The sequence below is a fragment of the Cupressus sempervirens genome, chromosome 8 (assembly GCF_028749045.1).
Source record: "Cupressus sempervirens isolate cs-2001-9-10 chromosome 8, ASM2874904v1, whole genome shotgun sequence".
NCBI lineage: Eukaryota > Viridiplantae > Streptophyta > Pinopsida > Cupressales > Cupressaceae > Cupressus > Cupressus sempervirens.
This window is the reverse complement of record NC_143125.1, coordinates 236,951,217-236,970,001: the sequence shown is the minus strand read 5'-3', so window position 1 is coordinate 236,970,001 and position 18,785 is coordinate 236,951,217. Positions and strand designations below refer to the sequence as shown.

The 18,785-nt window shown below is 28.5% G+C and overlaps 1 pseudogene; it reads left to right on the top strand.

The window, feature by feature from the left end:
* Positions 1-5,901: 5,901 nt before the first annotated feature.
* LOC149542376 (negative regulator of the PHO system-like) lies at positions 5,902-14,895 on the top strand (annotated as a pseudogene).
* The last annotated feature ends 3,890 nt before the right edge of the window (positions 14,896-18,785 follow it).

The following is an 18,785-nucleotide window of genomic DNA, read 5'->3' as shown; positions in this document are numbered from 1 at the left end:
CTTCAATTCCCCTCTTCTATTCGTATTTAGTGTATGTGATGTACTTACTAAAAATAGTGTGAATAATTAAAAATGACCAATAAATTATTCAATTAAGTTCTTGAAATGTTATTGAGAATTGATTTTTTAAAATCAAAATTAATAGAAAACAAAAGGATAAAACCATTTGTGAAAAGGACAATAAAAAAGAATCAAATTGCATGTTATTAGTGAAAGTAGGTATCTAGGATGATCTAGAGTGTAAGGATTCAAAAAGGCTACATGTAAGAAGTTGTGAGAACTTTAGAAAGCTTGTTTAATTCTTTTCTTTTCCACTTTTGCATTCCATAATTTTATTGGAAGGTTCTTTGTATATGTAATATTTGTGTTCAACTAATTACATTAGGCAATGCTTGACGAGAAATTTACAAAATTAGGAACTTTCATGTAGTTTAAAATATTGATTAAAAAATGTTAAATTTAGTTTCAATATATTATATTTTTTTAAAGTGGAGGATTCTCATTGTAAAGTATATATTGCATTTTATTCTAAGTGGAGAATTCTCATTGTATAGGAAAGAAATTGTCTTCATATATAACAAAATGTAATCTAAATAGAGTGGTAAAGAATGGAACAAATAAATTTATAGCACCTATAAATTTTATTATGAAAAAAATGAAAAAAATAGTAATAATAATAATAATCTAACTAGTATGAGAACCTAAATTTAAGCTTGAGTCTTAATTAATTAGTGCATCCTAATTAGGAAAAAAAAAAAGAATTCTCATTATATTATAGAAACAATAATAATAATAATGTAACTAGTGGTGTAGAAACCAAGAGAAAAGATAAATTTAATTTGGAATCCACCTTAATTAGAAGAAACAAAGGGTTGTCACTAGTATTTTTTAAAATTTTAATAGGAACGTGGTGTATTTCTATTTTGAAAATCTAAAAATAACATTTAACAACTAGTGGAAGGAGAAAAAGGGGGTGGGAAGGGAAGGCTAGGGACAATAAATACTGAGGGTGTGTACCATAAATGCCTAGCCCTCTCCACTCTTGTTTTGCAATTTGAACAAGAAAAAAAGGGCACATTGAGGACTAAAGGAATGGTGGCTCTAGTGAAGTTGTTAGTTTTGTGTATGTATTTGTGTGCATCCGCAAAGGCCACAGGCACCTACTATGCTATTAGAGATGAATAGAGGTGGGACTTTGGTGTAGATTATACCACCTGGGCTTCCACCAAAACATTTCACGTGGGCGACACCGTGGGTAAATTTATCTTTGAACTCTTCTCCTCTTCCTTGCCAATAGTAATAGTAATAGTAATAAGAAGAGGTTTATTGAATCAATTGAAATAGTGTTCGACTACTGAGGTGAATGACATAACATCTTGGAGGTTGAGAAGCAGGCGTATGAATTGTACGACACAAGTAATCCAATAGAGGAGTTTCGAGGGGATAATAATAAAAATTCACTTACTAGCGCGGGGACAAGGTATTTCATTTGTGGAGTTCCTGCTCAATGCAATGTATGAATGAAGTTGGAAGTCACCATTTCACATGGTACTCATGTCCCTAAACACAATAGCGTGCAAACTGCTCCAACCGGTAATTTTACTTGCACATCCATGCCTCCTTCAAGTGACACTACACAGCCACAGTAGTAGCCTACCTACGTAGGACATGTGTTACGAATTAAGAATGTGCCTACCTCCACATCATTCCATTCTTTTATTCTTCCACCCTCTGGCTTTTCTTTCTCCTTCCTCTTCTCCTTCTTTTCTCTCTTTTATTCTTATCTCTTCTTCTCCTCCTCCTCCTCACCTTGAAACTCTTTAGAACTCTTTCACTCCCTATTGCACCAGATTTTAAATTCTAATGTAGGAACACCCACTCTGTACTTATCTATTTTTCTTATATTTCTTTATATCAATTACCCTCAATATTTCTTTATATCAATTACCCTCAATAATGATATCAATCACAGTCTCTTGCATCAAGAATATAATGAGTAATTAAATTGACATTACCTCTCACTTGTTCACTACCAGATTTTGCAAATCAAGTCTTCTTAAATGATAAGTGTGTTCTTATTATTTCTACTTCGATTCTGATAGAGACATTTTTTATTCTACTGTATGTGCAGCAACCTGTACATCCATAGGCCAAATCAATCCAATTTCACTCATGTCTCGATTTACTTAAATGATTTTAATTTTAAGATACTTCATTATAATTTGTTTTCCCTATATTATATAAGTTTGTATTTTAAGTAAAAATTCAATTTTTATTTTAAGAATATAATTTAATTTAAAAAAAAAAATTAAGTAAGAGATAAATATATAATAATTTTATTATACTTTAAAATATTTGTTTAAAATAAATTTTCTATATGTCTTCTATAAAATTATATAAATTAATTTATCAATTTTTATTCGACTCTAATGTAAATTTAATATTTTTTAGCATAATTTAAATGAAAATTTTGAATAATATAAGATTATAATTTAAATATTCACTTTTAACTTTTTATTTCTTTATTTATTTATTTAAAAAACAAGTACTTGTGATCTGTACGTTAGATTATGTTGTGATCTTTATTTATTTAATTTTTAATTTTTTAAATTGATTTAGGTTTTAGTTTTTAAATTACTTTAAATTATTTTTTATATTAGTTTAGATTTTTCTTTAAATATTATTTTTTCAATTTCTATAATTTATTTAGTCAATAGAATATTTGTTAGAGATGTTGCTATTTTTTTTTTTTCGTATTTCTCTTATTAATTTTTCATGATAAAATTTTTGATGGTTTTTTTTAATTTTAATTTTTTTTTTTCATATTTGATAAATTGAATTTAATTGTGAAATGTTTAAATTATTGAACACATTTCTTAACAAATATTAAAATTTCCTAAGTATTGTAAATTTTATATCTAAGTTTTAATCTTCAACTTTTTTATGTTTGTATTTTCATTTTTTTAAAAATTATATTTACATTATTTAATGTTCATTCTACATTTTTCTTTTGAATCTCATCTCCTATTGCCTCGTTTCATGTACAAAAAGCATGCAACTGCTAGTTTACTACATCTAAAATTATTAATATTTCTTTTATTTGCATTTATTTAGTTTTTTACAAACTTAAGCTTTTTATTTTAATTTCTAATTTATATCTCCAAATATTATAATTTAAACAAATATTTTATATGATATTTATTAAATTATTTTTAAAAGTATATTATATTTATAATAAGATTTAAACTTTTGACATATAGATAGTTGTCAAATTTAATCTAGAAGAATACAAGTTAACATTAACATGCTCACACCATCCCACTCCACCCATTCTGCTATGTTAGAAATTAAATTTTAATCTTATTCCACCCATTCTGCCATTGTAGAAATTAAATTTTAATCATTTTATAATAGATATTATCCACATTTCTTTAGATAGATTTATTTAAGATATCTATACTAGTTTAATAATTTATTCCAACTTAATCTTATACAATTAAGTCACACAATTATCTTTCTAAGGACAAAAAAAATGATTAGAAACTTTTATTAAATTAAACTAAATATTTTTAATTGAAAAATATATTTTTTACTTAGAAAAACCATTCACATGTCTAGACATTTTTAGTTAAAAAGATAATTTTACATGCATGACTAAAGTTCAACATCATCTTTGATATACCTATATTCTAAACTCACTCTTCAACTTGCTGGTCCATTCAACTTTAATTAAAATTATATGAAATAAATAATTTCAAACATAATTTATCATTAATTTATAATAATTTCTAATTTATATCTCCAACTATTATAATTTAAACAAATATTTTATATGATATTTATTAAATTATTTTTAAAATTCTATTCTATTTATAATGATATTTAAACTTTTGACATATAGATAGTTGTCAAATTTAATCTAGAAGAATACAAGTTAACATTAACATGCTCACACCATCCCACTCCACCCATTCTGCCATTGTAGAAATTAAATTTTAATCATTTTATAATAGATATTATCCACATTTCTTTAGATAAATTTATTTAAGATATCTATACTAGTTTAATAATTTATTCCAACTTAATCTTATACAATTAAGTGACACAATTATCTTTCTAAGGATAAAAAAAATGATTAGAAACTTTTATTAAATTAAACTAAATATTTTTAATTGAAAAATATATTTTTTACTTAGAAAAACCATTCACATGTCTAGACATTTTTAGTTAAAAAGATAATTTTACATGCATGACTAAAGTTCAACATCATCTTTGATATATCTATATTCTAAACTCACACTTCAACTTGCTGGTCCATTCAACTTTAATTAAAATTATATGAAATAAATAATTTCAAACATAATTTATCATTAATTTATAATAATTTCTAATTTATATTTCCAACTATTATAATTTAAACAAATATTTTATATGATATTTATTAAATTATTTTTAAAATTCTATTCTATTTATAATGATATTTAAACTTTTGACATATAGATAGTTGTCAAATTTAATCTAGAAGCATACAAGTTAACATTAACATGCTCACACCATCCCACTCCACCCATTCTACCATTGTAGAAATTAAATTTTAATCATTTTATAATAGATATTATCCACATTTCTTTAGATAGATTTATTTAAGATATCTATACTATTTTAGTAATTTATTCCAACTTAATCTTATACAATTAAGCCACACAATTATCTTTCTAAGAAATAAAATGTGATTAGAAACTTCTATTAAATTAAACTAAATATTTTTAATTGAAAAAGATATTTTTAACTAAAAAAAACCCTTCATATTTATGAGACATTTTTAGTTAAAAGATAATTTTACATGCATGACTAAAGTTCAACATCATCTTTGATATACCTATATTCTAAACTCACTCTTCAACTTGCTGGTCCATTCAACTAATTAAAATTATATAAAATAAATAATTTCAAACATAATTTATCATTAATTTCTAATAATTTCTAATTTATATCTCCAAATATTATAATTTAAACAAATATTTTATATGATATTTATTAAATTATTTTAAAAATTCCATTCTATTTATAATGATATTTAAACTTTTGACATATAGATAGTTGTCAAATTTAATCTAGAAGAATACAAGTTAGCATTAACATGCTCACACCATCCCACTCCACCCATTCTCCCATTGTAGAAATTAAATTTTAATCGTTTTATAATAGATATTATCCACATTTCCAACTTAATCTTAAACAATTAAGTCACACAATTATCTTTCTAAGAAATAAAATGTGATTAGAAACTTCTACTAAATTAAACTAAATATCTTTAATTGAAAAAGATATTTTTAACTTAAAAAAACCCTTCATATTTATGAAACATTTTTAGTTAAAAGATAATTTTACATGCATGACTGAAGTTCAACATCATCTTTGATATACCTATATTCTAAACTCACTCTTCAGCTTGCTGGTCCATTCAACTTTAATTAAAATTATATGAAATAAATAATTTCAAACATAATTTATCATTAATTTATAATTACATTACTTTCAATAAAAACATAAAATAATTACTATATTGAAAATAAATAAATAATAACTTATCACTCTCTTTTTAAGAAAATTAAAATCTGAAGATCACAATTTCTATTTTTATTATCTAAATCATATTTTGGTTTGTTAGGTTTCTGTTATTAGAACATGCACAATATTTAAAAATAAATAAATAAATCTTTACATAGTTTGACAAAAATCTTAATATAGTTTTAGACCAAGTGTTAAAGAAGCAGAAAACATCTTCTGAAAAAGTGTGCTGTAGTATAAAACCTTTCATTTCAGCGTATTTCAAATTGACTGGAGAAAATAAATTGAAGGGAAAATTTGAAGATTTATCTGATGAGCCAGAGCAGATACATGTTGGGGAACTATTTGGGCCATGGTGCGTATGGAGTCGTAGCAGAGGCTCTGGATTTCAACAAGGGAGGTACCGTGGCCATCAAAATATCTCTATGCATTGATGTCACATTTGAGGAGAGCGAGATACTGAGGCTCTTATCTCCTAGCCCGTATGTGGTGCAGATTCTTGGATGTGGCAAGGCAGAAATAGTGCACGGTTGTTTTCTTAGGGTAACCAACACCCTCAATAATGGTGATGATTCGGGTGTGGCTCATGCAAATGAAATAGCTTACATTGCTATGGAGTTGATGGATATAGACCTGCCTGCTTGCCTCTGGGTATTCCAATTGTGGGTTTTGGATAAGAAATTTTCTTTGTTTGATAACATGGGTGAAATGAAAAGCTCGTCACTTTATGATACTAATATTCTATAGAATTCCAGTATCAAGCAATCTCTATTTTGTAAGAGCAATTTATGAGTTTATGATTGTCAAGACATTCTTTTCCATCTATGTATAATTAGAAATGTGCGAAAGGGTGTTTCAAGAAAGTGTATAAACAACTTTCAAGTATTCTAATTATAATTAGAATCAGCCATAGATTCCATTGTTTAGTTTCTCCATCTTTTACGAACATTTAGGTTTTAACGAGTATGGTCTACGATAGAAGAAAAATAAATTAATAGTTAAGTTGAAATCTAAATTTAGTGTTAGAGCTTTGAAGCTTTATTAGACTCACTTTGCAGCCAGTCTTAAACATCACACACTAGGAAGAAATTAAGTTTGGAAAAGTAAGTCAAACTTTGACTATTTAACACTTTTACTCTAGAAATGAAGCCTTAGTGTGTGATGTTTAAGCCGTTCGCACTTGTGCATATATACAAACAAGTATTTCATATTAAAGTTCTTTGGAAAAAATATGATAATTTTGGTCTAGAGGAAGATACATGTTTCTCTATATTCTTTAACAAATTCTTGTTCAAGGCAGCTTCAAGATGTACTTTTAGTCTTTCATAAAAAGTGAAAATAAAAATAACAGTCAAAATTAAAATTATTTATTGTATATTAATACTTTTATATTCCACAGCGATAATTTAGATGACTTCGCAAGTTAGCAACCAAAACAATTATGTAAGTCATACATATGAAATAATATGAACTAAGATGAAATTTAAAATTTAGTTTTTCCTATAAAAGGGTTTAAATTAGCAAAATAACAAATATTAAAATCTACCTGAAAATAATTCATGACAGGAGAACATATCTTATGGATGTGGCTTTCAGACAAAATAACTAAACAACTAACTGAATGAAAAATTTCTTGATGTCTGATTATCCTAATGTTAGAGAGTCAATAATGACAATTGCAATTGCATGTCATCTTCTGAACCTCGAAGTAATGGCTTTTGATCTAATTTTAATCTCAAAATTAATGCCTCTTTTGAATCTTTTGATTCTATGACATGAGATGAAAAGAATTTAAATAAGCATTTCATGCTACATTTACTAAACAAATATATTAAATCTATTCATTGACCAAATCCACCATTTAATAGAAAGAATGAAGTACATTAAAAAAAACAAATGTATGAAAAAGGGTTTTCTGATTGTGGTGGTATTATCAAGGATTTGGTTTGACAGCCTAAAATGGGTGTTTTATATCATATTGAGATGAATTTTTCCAAGTCATGGGTGAATTAATCTGTGAAACAAATGTAAAGAAAACAACAAGTCATATAATTGAAAAGCTAGAATATTTTCAATTGTTATACTACCATTGAGTGTACATCGGGACGCTTGCAGTAGTTTTTAATTTTCAGGCCATGCTTAATTTATATTAAATTTTTTAAACTTAAAAAAATAATATTTCAACTTTAAAAAGATCATTTCACATACATAAATCATTTCTAATTAAAAAAAGATAATTTTACATCCATGAGTGTATGATCCCAGTTCTTAACTTTTTGCATGCCTTGTATTCATAAGTTTTACATCTCTCATACATTAATTAAAATTAAAATAAAATAAAATAAAATATCTTATGATTTTTTTTAACAAAAGTAAAATGTGAAGATTAGAATCACCATTTTTATCTAAATTGCATCTTTGATTAGTTAAGATTTGTTTAAATAAGAGATTTTACTTCTAGAATTACAAAATAAATATAAAATAAATAAATAAAAGATAATTTCAATATAAAGAAATATTTGAAACCAATATCATGACCATAAATTATAAAAAAGAATTATATAAAGATCATTTAATTTATAAAAGACATTTCAATTAAAAAAACCATTTCACATACATGAACCATTTCTATTCAACAAAGACAATTTCACATGGATGAAAGTAGACTCAAGTTAACTATTATATTTTCACAAGTCTATTGTCTTAACTCAATCTTTAACTTGCCGCTCTCATTCAGATCGACAAAGCTTTAATTTAAATTAAATTGAATAAATAATTTTAAAAATAACTTGTCAATGAAAATGCAGATTAATTTATAATTATATCAAAATATTATTTAATACTAATAAAAATATAAATTATAGTTTTCTTTAGTTGACATTCTATTATTAGAACATGCATTATATTTTAAAAAGAATTCTTTATATAGCTTTACACGACGTGTTAAAGAAAAGCACGTTGTAAAGAACATCTACAGAAAAATCATGTTGTAGTATAAATAGTATATTTCATTCAACTTATTTCAAATTGACTGGTTTCTTTCTTGAAATAAATTGGAGGGACATTTTGAAGTATTATTTGATGAGGACCAGATACAGGTTGGCGAACTATTTGGGCCGTGGGGCTAATGGAGCCGTAGCAAAAGCTCTGGATCTCAACAAGGGAAATACAGTGGCAATCAAAATATCTCTGTGCATTGATGTTGCATTTGAGGCGAGATACTGAAGTTGTTATCTCCCAGTCCATATGTGGTGCAGATTCTTGGATGCGGTACGACAGAAATAGTGCACGGTTGTTTCCTCAAGGATTAAACCACCCATAATGCTTATGATTTGGGTGTGGCTCATCCAAATGAAATTTTTTACATTGCTATGGAGTTGATGGATATGGATTTGCTCTCATTCATCAAGAAAACTATTCATGGAGGATATCCATATCATGATAACTGGTTATATTTGAGGAACATTAATAGGTTTGGCTTGTTGAAAGGGCTAATGTGGGAGGTGTGTTGTGGAGTGGCCTACTGCCATGACATGGGTGTTGCACACAGAGATCTCAAGCCCAGTAATTGTCTCCTCTCCATTAACACGACGGGGGGCATCAGAATTAAGCTTGCAGACTTTGGATTGGCTAAGATGGTGAAGGAACAAAAGAATGGTATGATGGAAAGAAATGGGAAAGAATATGTGTCCTTGTGGTACAGAGCTCCTGAGTTATTAATGCAACAAAAGATATACAATTGCTTTGCAATCAACATCTGGGCACTGGGATGCATTTTTGCAGAGATGGTCATAGGAGAACCCCTGTTCTGTGGGCAGTCTCCAGAGGAGCAGCTAAGTATTGTATTTCAGAACGTGGGAGGTTCTGCATGGGAGATGATAGACAAATACTGGGATGCTTTATCACATCTAAACTACACAAATATCCGTGTGGAGCTTTTGAACAATATTTTGGGATGTGGCGGATGGAGGTCTGGTTCGCAGAATCGGCTTGAAAGTACAGCTGAAAAGATGAGATGTTCAATATGCATGGATTTTCTCTTGAAGATGTTGGAGGTGGATCCTAGCAAAAGGTTAACAGTAAAATAGTGCCTTCAACATCCTTACTTCTTCTCTTTCCATGATTTTTAATTTCTTGGATTGCAACACGAATGTGAGCTCTGTAGGCTTATATGAGACTTCTTGCCTACAATCTAAGGATATTTTAATTGTGGGTTTCGGATAAGAAATTTTCTTTTTTTGTAACATGGGTGAAATATTGAAAAGCTTTTCACTTTATGTTATTGATATTCTATGGAATGCTAATATCAACCAATCTTTATTTGTATGAACTATCTATTTGTTAATGATTGTTAAGAATGTTCTTTTCCATCTATGCATAATATGAAATGTGTAAAAGAGTGTTTCAAGAAAGTGTGAAAACAACTTTACAAGCATTGTAATTATAATCAGAGTCAGTCATAGATTCCATTGTTAAGTTTCTCAAGCTTTTACAAACATTTAGATTTTAATGAGTGCGTTATATTATAATAATAAAAGGAAAAAAATTAATACTTTATTTAGTTGGAGTTTTCTATGTATCTCATATTGTCATTATTTTATTTTATTTCTGCAATAATTTTAGGATTTGGCTACACATAATTCTTAGATGTAATTATTTCGATTCACCTAATTTATAACTAGTTGAAGCCTGAACTGTCATTAGTGCATAGATGCAACCAGGAATTTCAAAATTTTTGGATTTTGGAGGATAATAAATGTCCTCAATATTTTTTATTAACAAGTCAACATATTACAGCTTTTTCTGAACCTTCTTTTTTAGAAGGTGATGTGGAAGTGAATCGTGGCAGCTACGAGTCCTGCTTTTAGTCTTTCATAAAACTAAACATAAACAATACATTGGTATTCCACAATGATAGTTAAGATAACCGAAACATATTGCAGCTAAAAGGAAATAAAGAAACAGTGTATATCAATGCTCTGTTTTTGAAAAACAGTAATTAGATGACTTAGCAACCGAAACGGTAAATAAGTCAAACATGGAGGAAGATAAATGGGGTTTTTCCTATACCAGGGAACTAAGTTAGCCAAATAATTCAAATAATAAGATCTACCTGAAAACGATTCATGAGCATTTAGAAGAGCATAACTTACATCTAAACAATTGACTCAATCAACAATTTATTAATGTCTGATTATCCTAATGTTAGGGAATCTATGACGACAAATCTAATTGGATGTTATTCTCTAGAAGTAATGACTTTTGATCTAATTTTGCATTTTCTACATCTTTTCTTTTCAATTTATCTCTCAAAGCAATAGAATTAGCAAGCTCAATACTATTTAAAACTTTTGTTTTGGCCTTTTGAGGACATACTAGTAGTATAACTCGTGGTCTAGTTGGCAATTACTATATGACATACTAGTAGTATAACTCATGGTTTTGTTTTGGCGATGATGGTGATGATGATGGTGATGATGATGGTGATGATGGTGATGATGATGGTGATGATGAGGATGAGGATGATGAGGATGATGAAGAAGAAGATAATTAATGACTACAGACATCGTCACCCCTTCTATTGATGATCTTGCATTGCATATATAAGGTAAATTTGTTCATGTTTACAATGTTGCATATTATTCATGTTGTGTTCTAAATTATTTGTAGCATATGCATATCATGTAATTTTTAGCTATCTTAAGATAAATAATTAACATACATAGGAAATATGATTACATATTTATTGTGTTCAATTATAATGATTACAACATATGTTATTTATAATTACCATTGTTTATATTGTGTCTGATTATCACCCTTTTTGTAAACAGAAAATTGACTATAAACATTGTCACCCCTTCTATTAAAGATCTTGCATTCCATATATAAGGTAAATTTGTTTATGTTTACGGTGTTGCATATTGTTCATGTTGTCTTATAAGTTATTTGTAGCATACATGTATCATGTAAATTTTAGCTAACTTAAGATAAATCATTAACATATGCAGGAAATATGATTACATACTTATTGTGTTCAATTCTAATGATTACAACCTATATTATTTATAATTACAATTGTTTATATTGTGTCTGATTATCACCCTTTTTGCAAATAGTTAATTGACTATAGATATCGTCACCCCTTCTATTGACAATCTTGCATTCCATATATAAGATAAATTTGTTCATGTTGTCTTATAAGTTATTTGTAGCATACACGTATCATGTAGTTTTTAGCTAACTTAAGATAAATGATTAACATATGTTATAAATTTGACCCCTTTGGCATGGATCATGCATAGTGACATGGATTAGTAGGTATAAGTCAATAAATAGACATAATTTTCTTATATTCTTCTTGTTTATCACTGACCACATATGTTATAGATAGACATATTATATAATCATATAATGTATATATAGACAAAGAAGGTCCGTATAGAAATATAATTGTATAATCACTTTCAACTTACTACATTTTATATCTCTCATGTATAGATAAGGAAGAACTACACGTATGAGTCATGACTTGATTATTCTATATATATTATTTAAATATTATCAAATTTCTATTTGATGGATTGTAAATGTCACCAAATAGGTACTTATTAGATCTATCTACATCGAATGAGGGAAATGAGGAAATGGTAGATGAAAGCTCTACATATAGTACGACTAAAATAGGGAGACTAACTAGAGGTCAAAAGATAAGAAAAATTTTGATAAACGCATGCAATTTTTCCTTGCTAATGGAGGGTCATGTTCTTATGATGATGACACCAAAGGTGACATCAAGGTGCCCTTTTAGTACACACATTAAGAAAGAATGGGTACCCATTGAGCTACCTCCAATTAACATAGATTTTTGATAAAAAAAAAAAGTATCCATAGGTATGCACTATCAGCTAATTATATACAACATAAAGAAAATGATCAAAGTAAAAGATTTGCTATGTACATTGATGGGAGACCAAAAGCAAAAGGTAATATTGTAGGTTTTATAAATAGTACACAACCTTCCTCAACTAGTAAGCAACCCAATTGCATATTTGAGGTGCATGAGGGGAATGAAGTTTTTGTTTATGCAATAAAATCAATAAGTGTAGGGGAAGAATTGCTAATATATTACCATTTAAATCACATAGATACAAACAAAGTTACTATCATGAGGGTTGTAAGTACTATATACCATTTTATTAATAAGTATTTTTTTTTGTTGTCTATTGCTTTCAGTTAGCTGAAGTTTTTATGTTTAATCTTTGTGACAGGACGATATGGATCCAACAGATGATAAAGGCCATCAGGATGCTACTCCCACCCATTCTTCAACAAGGGAAAACCTTATTGAAATTTTACAAATTAGATAGTCAAAAAATGTTATATTATTATGTTATTTTATTTATGTTTTTGAGTTTTTATGATAGTTTTATTGATAGTCCTCTCACAATCTGATGTTCAAGATAAGGGAAAAGCACCTACAATAAGTACAGAGCCACTAGCTACCCCTTTTGATGATAATATTGTAGAAACTCCCAATGTAACAATAATGTTGAAGAAAAAAATTTAAAAAAAAATTTAGAAATAATGAGAACTTTGGATGAAGCAAATATTCCATCTTAGGAGATGATGAAGAGGCTATCTGATTTGAGAATGCAAGCTCATCATTATGAAGAAAGCAGTAATGAATCTTTAGTTATAACAAAAGTTCAATAAAGATTTTTATTTTATAATATTTTATGTTGTGAAGTAAAATATGTAATATGTGTTCTTGTTACAGGATCTTTTGGCAACTGATCTAGAACCTGGTCAAGGACAACGTGGTGAGGTCGATAGTAGCAGAGCTCCAATTGTCATTGGTGAAATAATCTTTTAGATGACAAGTTTCAAGGATTTTTTTATTTCAAGCATTCAAAAACTTCTTAAGTTAACTCTTACTTTTATTATTTTAGAATGTCTTTGCTAACAATGTATTGTTTAGGTCATCAAGTGTAGGAGACTCCTAGGAGGTCAACAGATGTCCATACAAGATTGCTAACTACAATGTCAGCAACAAGGGGACATCCAGATGGTAAATCCTTGTTTTGGTGTATTTGGTTTTGTATTGATTTCGAGTTAATAATTTGTACTTTTATCTTGGGTGCATCACATATTGGATTTTTTTTTTGTGTGGTAGAAGATTAACCATCTGCTATGCCAGATACAGATCATAGTGCAAGTATTGGTAATAATTCACCATCATTTCTTGGAGCTACCTGTGTTTCTAGCACGAGAGCTATGTAGATGTCATTTTTGATTGACAATGATGAATTGATGCCTTTAAAATGTCCTAAGATTCCAAGTACTTTAAATAATTATTTTTTATATTGTAATATGCATTTACCTATTCATAAGAAGCTTTGGATTGATTATCCCATGACATTTTTTGCAGGAAACAATACATTTTATAGGAAGCTTTATGACCTCACATTGCAAGTATTCGGGCCCACCATACATACAAGGTGGAACATCATAAGTGAACTAATTTTATCCCACTATTTTTTTTTATATCATTAATTGGTGCAACATTTTTCCTTTCATTTGGGTCTTTTCTTTTACTAGCTATATCTAACAATTTTGTGTTTTTTTATTAAACAGTACAACTTTCAAGATAAAAAATTAAAAGATCAGCTCATCAAAGAGTTAGAGCATGAGTTTGGTAATAATATTTTTTATCATAAGAAAATGTTACAAAAAGCTTGCAAACATCTTAAGGTTGTGAGGGACTCATATAGAAGGAGTCTCATCCTAAACTCAGAGTATGAGCATCCTCCCTTTATTAAAGTGAGGGAATGGAATGAGTTCATTTTTGATGCAAAGAAGAAAGGGGCAGATGATCAAAGAGAAACTACACCAACAAGTGTGAGAAGGTATGAAATAGTATTTAATACTAGTATATTAATGTAATAATGCACTAATTAGTATTGATCTTTATATCTATATCATCTAGCATATTTCAAACTTTTCATAGGTTGTAGGACACATCAAAGCAAACAAAGGCTAGGCTAGAAAAGGTTGGGTAGCACAAACTTGGCTCTGGGGGATATTCTAAATTCAAAGCACAAGTTTTAAGTAGTTGTAAATGAATTGCAGAGAAAAAGTATTTATAAAATAAAAACAATTTTTTTTAATTTATAAAAAAATGTAGGGTGCTAATTTTAATTTGAAGGTCATGGAAGAACACAAAAAATTCCTTCAAGCAAGGCTATGTAGTCGTGGCTGAATGCCTATAGCAAGCTTCCATTTCCCCAATCGAATAGTCTCCTACATCATGTGCATAGGTAAATATGATAAAAAATATATTATAAATTTAATACTTGAGAAAAAATCTATTTGATAATAATGTACATGACATTGCAATGTAGCCTGTTAACCATGACACAGATCATACGCTACATCATGAAGCCTCTTATGTGCATCATACTATCCATGAAGGTGCTCATTTTCTATTTAAAACTAATTATGTAATTATTAATACAATTTAACATCTTTAATTGAACTTGGTGTAACCTTTTTATGTATATTTTAGAGGATATAGAATCATGTTGTGCTGAATGACTACCAGAGGATGTTCAAACTGATCAACAGGTGGCTCATGTTGCACATTTAGGTAAAGAAAATCTATGTTTCTTTCTTTTAAATTAATTTTTATTTATATTTCTTTTACTTAAATAAAAAATCGTAATTCACTAATTTAAAATGGTGTGAATTTAACTCATGAAGTACTTGTTATTGCAGCAGACCCCCCTTTGGTGCAATGGCCTCATGATGTTCCTGAATGGATGAGGAGGAGACATGCATTAGAACTAGTAGAGGAGGGGGATGATGCGGACATTGATATTCCTCTTAGAAATTTCATGAAAAAAAAAATTAGCAAGAAAGCCAAAAAGAAATGATTGTTGTGTGTTAATGAATTTTATGTGTTAATGACTTATTCATGAATGTTGGGTGTTAATGAATATTGTGTTAATGAATTATTCATGAATGACTTACTCTTGAATGTTGCATGTTAATGGATTATTCATGACTGTTGTATGTTAATGAATTTTATGTGTTAATGAATGTCATCTTGTGATTATAATGATTGAATGTTATATTTAAAAAGCGGATGAATGAATGAATGCTATTTAATGTTAATGGGGAATTTAGAGTGATTTTGTGGGGACAGGAAGGCCCAAATGAGCTTCCACCTTCACATGGTTGGCCTTGTTTAGTGGAGAATATTAAACTATTCTTGAAACCAAGTGAAGCTCAAACTTTAAAGATAAGCTTATAGTTAATAGTGACAACCAATTACCAAGTCCAAATGAAGTTCTTCATTACAAGTACCTTTTTAGTTTTTAAAGAATGATGTCATGTTTTAATAATGTGTAGTTTTTTCTTAAGTCAAAGTATTCTTTTACTATAAGAACATAATTTATGACTTTTTTTCTAAACTAAAAGTATTAAATAGTCAAAATTGTCTTAATTTCCACACTCAATTTTCATATTAATGTGAGATGTTTTAAAATGACCATCTAAGAATTGTACAATATCTGATTAAAAAAACCCTACATGTTCAAAATGTGGCGCTCTTTCTAATACATTTGTTGTCAATGCATTCTAGGCAAAGATTGGTCATGATAAAGATTTTAAAGAAGCATTACAAGCTCTTAGGGGAAGACAATGTGATGTGTCATATCAAGCAACTGAAATCTTGGTGTGTGTCTTTGTCTGTTCTAAAAATATATATATATTTCATTCATTGGTATCAACTAGGTCAACTTCCAATTTCAATTTAAGCTGAAATTTGAGTAAAACTTTGGAGCTAATCAATTCCAATGAAGATGTTAAAAAAAAGAAGTTGATTGTTGCTGATATTAGGTTATCAATCTATTGAGTATATTATACAAGAATATATAGAGGAGATGGAAAATCTACCCAAGACCAAAATACTTGATTTGTTTCATAGAAACTATGCTCCTGCTGTCATTGTAAGCAATATGCTCAATGATTTGTTGGTTCTCCATAATTTATCTACTCATCCACAGTTCCTTCCAATAATTCATTCATCATTTACAATTTCATAATATGTATTGTACTTGATGAATTTTTTTTTTTTGACTCTTAGTTATTTATCTAGTCATCCTTTACAACTTAAAAATTGTATTTTTTGTATCAAGTAGGTGTTGGCCTATCGATATGCCAACAAATTAGTGGAATCAATGGTGTTATATTTTATGCCAATACAATCTTTGAGGCTGCTAGTGAGAAGCTACGTTAGGATATTAGATGTTTCTCTTTCATTTCTACTGAGATAAATATGTTCTTTTCTATTTTAGATCTAATATAATTTTTTTGATTAGATAAAGTGGGATAGGGTTCAAACTTGTACAATAAAGAAACAACAAGACCATAAAAAGTAATATCAAGTCAAAACTATAGGCAGAAGGAATTCATAAGAGGTCAAAAGACTTTTGGACTTTAATGTAATATAATTAATTTGGACTTTGTTGTAGGCTATTCTTCGGGTTAGACAACATTAGTTGCAATTTCTATAGTTCAAGTGCCAACAATGGTCAATTCAAGATAAGAATATCTTATTTAGTTCCTCTCAATGATCAAACACGTTTGTCTTACTTATTAATTAGAAAGTGGTGCTTGGTAGATTCCAAAGACAATAGTAGGTGCATTGTTGATGGACAAATTTGGTAGGAGACCACTTCTAATGGTATGAGTTAGGTCCTAAATATAGAATATTATAAGGACATTTACTGTGTATTAATTTGAACAATAATAAAGAAAACTTTCTTTAGATTGTTGTAGGAGGAATGAGTATCAGTTGCCTTATTGTTGGATTGTCATTCTACATACTGGTAATTACACTTTCCTATCATAATAACACTTTACATCCACTAACTCAATTTAATAGGATTTAATTTCATTTACCTAATGCTCATGCCAAAGAAAGTAGCCATTTCTTTTGTTAAATCATCTAAGATTATAAAGGGAATGTCATTGTTGTGTCAATGTGTTTAAAAATGGAACTATTGTTGACAAGCATATATTTTCTATTTGATAATTGAGTTCTAATGTTACTTTATTCCACAAGTTGGTAGCCAATTTTTCAACATAATTACCAAGTATGTAAATTACAAAAAATGACAATTAGATAGAACATCAAAATTATAATGTTTATTTTGAATTATTTCAATCTACCTTGTTTTGCAGTAACACTCTACACAATCTATTTTTATAGTTGATTGGGAGTAGGCTAGCTTTGATTGGTCTATTGGTGAGTATTACATCATTAACCAAGCAATAATTTATTCAGATCTCAATAATTTAGTATCTATTTCTGATAAAAATTATTGTTTATAACATCTTCTTGTATTTATGTTGTACAGGCCTATATTGCAACATTTTCATTAGGGGTTGGCAAAATTCCATGGGTTTTAATGTCTAAGGTTAGTTCTTATTAGAAAAGTGAATTGACTAGGTTAAGAAGAAATTGTAGAGATGAAGTTAGTCTATCAATAAACACTAATGAATCAAAACTTCCTACCTTATCATTTCTTCTAAGTTTAGTACCCAACTCTTTTGATTACCGAAGGCTAGACATTACCCTTGAGAAGAATGGACCTCATGATCATTATAAAGAGACTTTTCTTTAATGAGTAGACCCAATGTCTTATGGATTAGTTCCTCTGTACACCCTCATCCTCACCCACCTTGAAAATATCTAGAGAGCTTTTCTTCTAAATCATTCTTTCATTCAGACTCTTCATTCTCTAAGGAATTTAATGTTTGTATCCCACTTCAATCATTCTCAACACCCTAGTGTAATCCTTGGATCATTAGGAATACCTGCCCTTGGCTATAGATGCATGTACCCTACCACTATAGAATCTCTCTATCAATAGCTAAGCTTTGAAACATGGGTTATAACTTAATCCCTAGGTCACATTAATTTAAAACAAATCATTAACTATGAAATAGATAAAGAAATTTAGTAAACCAATTAGTTTTGGAGCTTGCAAGTGTTCTCCAAAAGTTTTACACCACTAATATAGACTAAAAAGACAATTCTGTAGTGAAATTTTGGTAATTGAACTTTATTCTTTAGGTCACATTAGTCAAAACTAAACCCAACCTTCTAAATACTAAAATAAATTATATCAATAATCAATGGTTTA